General features: G+C 32.6%; 1 protein-coding gene across 3 annotated transcripts in view; it reads left to right on the top strand.

Annotated features, from left to right (window-relative positions):
• The first annotated feature begins 191 nt into the window (after positions 1–191).
• The window catches only part of LOC106473044 (max-like protein X), a 53,043-nt gene continuing 44,616 nt past the window's right edge, over positions 192–8,618 (top strand). The window contains exons 1-2 of one of the 3 annotated variants that reach the window (XM_013933723.2): positions 8,060–8,158; positions 8,404–8,493. The gene's annotated coding sequence lies outside the window, so the exon portion shown is untranslated. Of the gene's footprint in view, positions 230–8,059; positions 8,159–8,403; positions 8,494–8,618 lie in introns of those variants that run through there. The other 2 variants (XM_022401554.1, XM_013933722.2) reach the window with 2 other exon arrangements.

The raw sequence follows: 8,618 nt of genomic DNA on the forward strand, positions 1-8,618 counted from the left end.
TTTAAGAAAGTACTTGTATCGCTGAAGTTCCTCGGGAAGAATTTATACCCGAAATTAACAAACGACCAGAGACGTAACAATACTCTTCGATTTAAAAAAAAAGTATTTTATAAAATATTACGAAACTGAAAATGCTATGTTAATATGTATTTCATAGCGCCATCTGGCAATTTATATTTATATATTACAGATGCGTCAGCTATTCCCGTTTGGGTAGAATTGGTACGAGGTAAGCTTGTTTTTTTATACATTGATATTGTGTGACTTAGTAATGATATATATATATATTATTTAAAGTATTCTGTTCATAACGCACATACTTATGTTAACTATTTTATTTAGTTAAACTGGAAGTGGTATGGTAAATAACATCCCTAGTAATACTAGTGTTATAGGTCTAACAAGCTGGTAGTACTAGTACTACTGCTCAATACCTAGTACTACTAATGGATAAGTGTGTTACTGTTAGTAATACTATTAGTATTACTAGTGTATGTTAGTAATATTAGTACTACTACAGTTCTCGGTACAGTATAGTACTACAACAGTAAAATGTAATGCAATAGACCTTAATAGTACATAATTGCATTATGTACTGACGATGTAGAACTTTGTAAATTGCAAGGGTAGGTTTGTTTAATTCATATTATGAATCAGTAAAAGTAGACTTTCAAACAAACGTTATTGTAAGTGAAAAAAAACTATGGGACTGGAGCTTGAAGTTTGAACCCAGGACCTTTGGCTAACAGGACTAAAGTTCTATCCAAGAGTACAAGTTATCCCTGTCTGTTTTACTTTTAGTGGGTTGTTTTAACACCACTCAGCCAAATTATAGGAGCCCAACTAGAATCCCACACATATATATTTCTTCTTATTATTTTTTGTTTTATACAGACATTTCACTAAGCTGATAGCTCTAATGTATTCCTCTACACTTAAAAAACAAATATGGCAAAATTTCTGATTTCACTATTTAAAAAAAAACAACTTTGGGAAGAAAGTTTAATTGCAATTCTAAAGTTTAATGTTTCCTTTTTGTTTATAAAAATATAAGTATAAAGTAAAATTTATTGAAAAAGTAGAAAAAATACATAAATTTAGGATTGTTTTTATTGTTCACCAAGGCACAAGGTTAAAAGTAATGTAAATGACTTAAATTTATTTGTTGTGTGTACAAAGGAGAATCATTGTAATTTAAAGATAAGCTTACCATTATTTTAGGAGACTTCAATTATGTACATGTATACTACTAGGAAGTTTCTAGAAGAACTTGAAACTCATCTCCTGAAATCAATCAATCAATCAAACATACTGCTAAACATTTTGTTTGAGTTAAGTGTGTGAAGTAATTTCAAAGAATTGATTTTTACCTGAAGAAACAGGAGAATCTTGAATTTCTGTCCTGCAAATAATCTGGTTTTGTGTTTAACATACCAGTAGGTTATCTCCTCTTACATATGATTTACCATCATGGCAGTTTACTCTCTCCACATGGATCATGGGTCAAAGGCCATGTCAATGCGTTTGATGACTCGTATTCAAAATTTTATTGAACTACTATTTCATGAATTTATATCAATAAGTTTGGTATCAAACTGTAGATTTTAAATTAAATTTTACAATATTATTTTTTAATTTAAAAGTAAATAAATAACACAGTTAAACATCAATTTTTGTATGTCACATGGTATGTTGCATGCAGCACTAGTTCAAATTAGATGTTTGTGATGTCAACATACTAAGTCTATAGTTTTATATGATTTAGGAACTCAAATTACCGATATTGACAAGCTAGAATATAAAATAAGAACCTCCTATCTTTTCTCTCTGCTGATAAATCACTCGTGTAATGAATCAAACACAGTGGCTCCACTAACCTCTTTCCATTTTTGGAAATGGTCCCTTATATACACTTACTTCAATATATGACATGTGAATAATCATTCAAAAGCTCAGAATGTCCCCCTTTCTTAGTCATTTTTATGTGTTAGGACACCATCTCTTTTTTTCAAACCAAGATTTCAAGTATGTAGGTTGTTTTTAGTCTGCTCGAAATTTCATATTTTTTGAGACCCAAATACAGCTTAGTTACTAAGCTTGATAAATTATAGTGGAATTCTATGGTATCGATATGGTTATGAATTTTTGGTTATTCAACTGTAAATATATATAAAACCTAAAAAAATTATTTCATTTCATATCCTCCACATGCAAAATTTTAAAAGGCTTAGCAACCTACGTCAATCAGCAACTGAATACAAAGATCATATCTAGAAGAGATAATTGTTTGCTTTATTTCTTTATTTACTGTTCTATGTTTGAGGAAAATAAGTTTAAAAACTTATTTCTAAATAGTAATAATCTTTATCAGTGATTCCCTGGGGGTCATCGAAGATAATACCATTTCATTAAACAAGTAAGGTTTTTTTAATTCTGCTGTTCTTTTAATTGCACACTCAGTTATATATGTCTTTTATTAGATAGTGAAAAATGGAAAAACAAGTTAATTATTAGTAAGAAAAACAGTTTGTTAGGTAGATGAAATCTTTCAAAAATCATGGGTGTCCTTGTTGGTGAAATGGTGAAATATATAATGTATAATAATGGAAATGTGCTTGTATTTTACAAAATACTAGTCTACTAAAACAAAGCCAAGAAAGGTCACTTTGTAAAGACTAAAGGTCAGTTTCGTAATATTTGATACATTTGCCGCATCATTGTAACTTCTGTATTGTTAGCCAGGCATGGCTGAAAGGTCAATATAATAAATATATATAAATGTATAATGTTATGAAATTTAAGCTATTTAGTCTAAACTTTTATGTTTTTGTGTTATAATTTGTTTACATTCTAGAATGAAAGAGGCATAATTGATATTTATTTCCTAATTTTTTATGGTGGTTACAAGATTGGTCAAATCTATCAAACCCGTACAGAGATTTGTTAGTGAAAATAATAAATACAATATGAAGTCTTTTTCTTAAGAAACATTTGATAACTATCTGGACTTTATAAAGATTTTGCATGTGAAATTTGAAAATTTTCTGATGCATAAAAGTATTTTTAATCTTATAATGAAAATTACTTTGCATGTTGGATAGCCAACATGTGAAAAGAAAAAAAATGGCATGAGAAAAACATTGCTTAACAAATCTTAAGACTTAATAAAAAAAAATATATATATTTTGCGAATAAAAGCACTGTAATGTTTACTGATAAGCTGCCAAATTTTGTTAACATAAGAGTTAATAAAACAATAAAATTATATATATTAAAGGAAAATGTGTAAGAAACAAAATGTTTTGTGTTGATGAAGTTTATCTTGTATACAGTATCATTTTGAGTAAAATCAGCACATAAAATATTTATTATTAGAAAGAAATGAAGTTAAAGACAACACGAATATGTATGTATATCAGAAATGTGAACTAAAGATGAAAGCACATAGTGATGTGCACTAAAGAAATTGAAATATTGCCATTATGTTTTTTTATTAGTTTTTCATAATCAGTTCAAAGTTCAGTTTAACTTATTAGTGCTGCAACTTATGAAAATTGAAATTAATGTTTTCTGTTATTACTATTTTTGATTATTTTGCCTATTCAAGTCTCATGAGAATTCAGAATAATTAACCAATGGGCCTGATGATTAAACAAATTGCAAATTTTACTAATCCCCCACCTCTGATTGTAACAATAGTTTAGTAACAGTAAGATCTTTCAGTGAGTTTTGCCTTTTTGTTATTTTGTTTAATCTGTTATCATAACATGCTACAGATCACAGTCTAAAAATATGTACATTTGTGTATTTGTGATTGCTTTAATTTTAATATAAAGATACTCAGGTATTCTAATATTATGAAATACTGACTGGAGTACCCTAGCCATATTATACTGTTAACAAAAGTGACTATAATCTCCAAAACAAGTAGTTCCATTCAGGGTTTCATTCTTCAGGACCAACCTTAAGCTGTTTGGCTGTAACAAGCTTTAAACTTTTAAATTTGTTCTATGCAACAATGAATAACTAGAAAACGGACTCATGTGTGCAGTAATGTTTACACTGATGTTGATCAGTCATACAAAATTAAAACAAATGTATATATCATCAATGAAAATATAAAATGTAAACATAACTGATTAAGTTTTATTGGGAGCAATTTTCTAATTAAACTGGTTGAGCCAAATGAAAAACAAAAACCATTGTATGAAGTTTGTGGTTATTTTCATTATAGTATAATATGTCAGTTATTCATTTAAGTTAAATTGGCACCTTTGAAGTTTGAATGTAACAAATACCACATAAAAACTCGTTTACTGTGTATTTTACAAGTATATGCTCTGTTTTTTCTTTTGGCCATAACTATCTTGACAGGATAAAATTTAAGTGCCATTAATAACTTCCAACTCTCTAATTGAGTTACCTTTCTAAATGGATAGAAATCAGTTAATGATAGTGATCTCTTTTTTTTTTTTATTAGATAATGCCATGTTTGTAAGTTCATTTGCTAGCCAGAAATTCAAAGATAGTTCTAAACATTTAAAGGGTTGTCAGGCAGCATTTTAACAGTGACAGATTTTTTTTTCTCTTGCTAACAGAATCCTTGTTAGTTTTAAAGTATATTTGTACCACTCTCATCTGTTACTTGTACAAATGCACTCAATGATATTTCTAATTCTTCACTTATAAATCATTTCATAAGCATCTGATCTTTCATTACCATAGACAGTTGCTATGTTCATACAGGGAAGAAAATATAGTATTTACCATTATATCACTCAGTTACAATTTTCCAAAAAGAGAAGAACACTCATCAACCAAAAGAACCAATAGGGATATTAATGACCAAGACAACTTGATAAACTATTTATATTTTGTAAGTACTGCAAACAGAAGATGCTGCATCACAGGATTTGCACTCAATAGCTCAAGTTTTTGTTGCAGTATTGAACTCTTCTCTGTTTTCTCATTATCATCAAAAAGCATTTTCTATTTCCAATATGTTGCAAGTCCACATTCTACAGTTGTTCTTGATAAATATTCTCATGTTGAGATTATGTGGAAACAGTCATAATGGTTCAAATATCTTCCTTTCTCATCTCAACAAAAATATATACAGACCCAGATAAACTAGTTTTTCTGAGCTTATTAACTGAAATGTTACATGATTAGTATGCATTGAATCATTTATTCATGTATGTAGTGACATGTCTAGTATGATGTATCATGTTTATTCAATTTGTTTTTCTATATTGTTACACAAGTGAAATATATAAACTTTAACTGAAATAGTAATAATTTACAAAATAATTGTATGAAAGTTAATCATGTACTTTCTAAGTAGTCAGTCAGTATTTATGAATTCACATTTTAATATTATGAATAAAATGGCTACTGACAGTTCCAGCATTCAACAGCATGTGACAACAGCTACAGGAGCAGCATTATCGGTGGAGAAAGTGTTGGCTGTAGTTTGGCGGGAGATGGCTTCTTTCACGTGGGCTGAGGGATCTCCTGATCTACAAGCAATTCTGTGATTACCTGAGGTCTTAGATCAGGATAATGAGGACTTGGACAGCCTTCCTCCCCTTCCTTTGCTGTGCAGGCATGTTCTCAGCCTGTTGAAGCATCTAGACCTCAGCCACCATTTTTAGACTTGATATGCCAGTTATGTTGTGTGTCATTTTATCACCTGTCATTTGATCCCTCCCCTTCCTTATTAACTGCAGTACCTAGTTCTGAGTTTTAGATTTTCCCTCTTCACTTGATATTGGTGTCCATGACGAATGTTTTGCAGATCAATTATGTGCGGGGGTTAGAATGCCACGCTCCCATGTACTGGAGAGGCTCATGCACTTGCCTATTATTGTTCAACAAATCCTTGGGTCATTCAAATTTTGACAGAAAGGCTTTTCCTCACACCTCCTACTGTATCCCCTGTCCCTGTTCCTCCCCTACAGGTTTCTACTGTGCTTTCAGGATTCTATTCCTGACTTTTTGTCATCCTCAAGAAGACCTGGTAGTGGTGTTCTGTTTTCAATCTTTCCTGTCTGAATCACTTCCTTGACATGCCTCAGTTTACCATAGAATACTACCTATCTCTCAGATGGGCCTTTCTTTCAGGGCTTTGGATGACAATATCTGATGTGTCTGACACTTATCTTCACATTCCTATTGTTCAGGATTCACGGCATTAACTATGTTTTGTCCATGAGAATCACATTTATTAATTCTGAGCTTTTCCTTTAATGCTAGCTTCGGCATTGTACATTTTCTGTTGGGTGGTCCAGTCATTTGCCCGATTTCTTTATTTTTATTGGCTCAATTTTCATCTTTATATGGACAACTGACTTCTGGCTCTTCACAGAGTTTTCCAGAGGAGGTGTTTTATAACTTGTAACTCAGTTGAGTTCAGCCTTCTCTTCTTTGTCTGCGAGTCATGGAGTTTTTAGTTCAGAGGGCACTATCAGCACCTTCTTTCCCTGTGTGAGAGTTTCTGTCTCTTCTGGGGACTTGGGCATCACTGAAGGCTCTTATACCTCTGGGTCATGCCCACATGCATTCCTTGCAGTGGGGACTACAAGATTAATGGTACCTCATCAGCGACCTTCTGGATTTACAGATATCCCTTCCTGTTTCCCTTCAGTCCAACATCCTTTGGTGGTTAGACAGGGGCAACATGACAGTAGGGGTACCTATTCCTCTTTCCTGACAAGATATCCACACCTTCGTATGCAGATGACTCTTTGTTGAGATGGGGTGCTTGCTGCAATACACAGGAGATCTTGAGCCATTAGTTTAGGGCAATAGTTCAGTTTCTGTCATGTCTGTGAGTCATGACAGTTATGATTCCTTCCTGCATTCAGGTAGGATTGGAAGAACTTTTCCTTTATACATACCCTCCCATCTGTCTTCTATCCCAACTAATTTCTCTCATCCAATCTACTTCTTGTGACTCCTTTCTGGCAAGCTGAACCGTGGTTTCATCTCTGTCCGTTCTCCAGGAACTACCTCCATTATCTCTCCTTGTCCCTTCTCCACAACTTCTCTCAGGGGTGCTTCATCCCTCCATTTCCATACTCCAGCTTCATATGTAGCTTTTGTCCAGTCTGTTTGTGAGGGGTTAGGGATTATCCAGGCATGTTACATCCTTGTTGTCCATTTTTCATCCATGTCTGTGTATCAGCTTGAGTGGAGAATATTCTGTCGTTGGTTTATCCAACATGGATGCTCCCTTACCTTGGATATATGATTTTATATGCTTTTTTAACATGGGGCTGTCTGTTTCAATCATTGCAGGATTTGGGGCTGCCATGTCATCTAGCTTTCATTTTTCCCATCTCTGCTGTATGTTTTTCTCTAGTTATTTCTCTTTTATTTCTGTCTGTGTGTTTCCATCGTCTTCCCCATACCACTCAATTGCTAGACTGGAATCAAAATGTTGTTTTTCATGCCCTTTTCATTTCTCCCTTGAAACCACTAGCCTTATATCACCTTTCCTTGAAGATGTATTTCCTTCTCCTTTTGGATTTTGGATGTTGTTGTTAGGTCTTGTTTGCCATTGATATGCACCGAATTTTGTACCACAAAACCTATGCCCTTTTATATCCCAAACATTCCTTCCATCCTAAAAACATCAGCTGCCTGTGAAGGTGACTTTGCCTTTACCCCTATTTTCCTTCCTTCTATATCCCATATTTACTGTATTTTACAGCGTATAAGACACATTGTTTTCCTGAGAAAAGCCTCTAAATATCATTCTGCATTTAATGTGTGAAGTTAAAGAAAATGCATCTCTCAGTTTTGCTCCCCATGAGCTAACTTTTACCTAGTCTTCCCCATTCTTCCCAGACAACTGTATATTAAAATATAAAGATCAATCTACGTAAAAGTATATGATTAATCTTATAATTAATGAAAAAAATTTCCTAAATATACAAATGGATTTATAATAGATAATAATAATCCAAGACAATTAGTGTCAGTATAGCTAAGCAGTTCACCTAGTACTTCAGTTCTAAGCAGTAAGTGTTTGTGAATTCTCATGAACAGTACTATTTCTTACAGTTCCTATTTGCAATGTGTAACAGTTCTTAAACTGTTCATTATGTGCACTAGAGAGCAGTCAAACTGAGAATAGCTGTGACTGTGAGAGGAGGTAAGAATCTATTTCAGTGTAGGAAAATATTAATTTTTGGTGTGTGAACAGATAAATGTTTTAACCTACATTGTACATATAACTATTGAACAGCAGAAAAAAAAATTGATAACCACTTATTCCTAGAAGTGTCATCCTTAAAATAAAAACATTTTTTATTGTTTTCACAATGGAGTTAAAATTCATCATGTTCATATTTATGGATAAACTCTGCCCAAGATTGAATTAACTAATTTTTTTAACAGTCTTACATCGGTCCTAAAGGTGACCCCATCGCCACACCATCTATTTGGTCATATAATTGATCGTTGAAACTGAAGCGGTTGTCCTTGAGGGTGAGATTAAGCAATTCCTTGAAGTGTTGGCAATTAAAAGTTGTGTATTTTTCATGATTGTTGGCAAAAATTTTTTTTAAGATAATTTGTATGGTTTCCTGGAGTGGGATGTTTGTAAATATTTC

Source organism: Limulus polyphemus, unplaced genomic scaffold, assembly GCF_000517525.1.
Source record: "Limulus polyphemus unplaced genomic scaffold, Limulus_polyphemus-2.1.2 Scaffold5841, whole genome shotgun sequence".
NCBI lineage: Eukaryota > Metazoa > Arthropoda > Merostomata > Xiphosura > Limulidae > Limulus > Limulus polyphemus.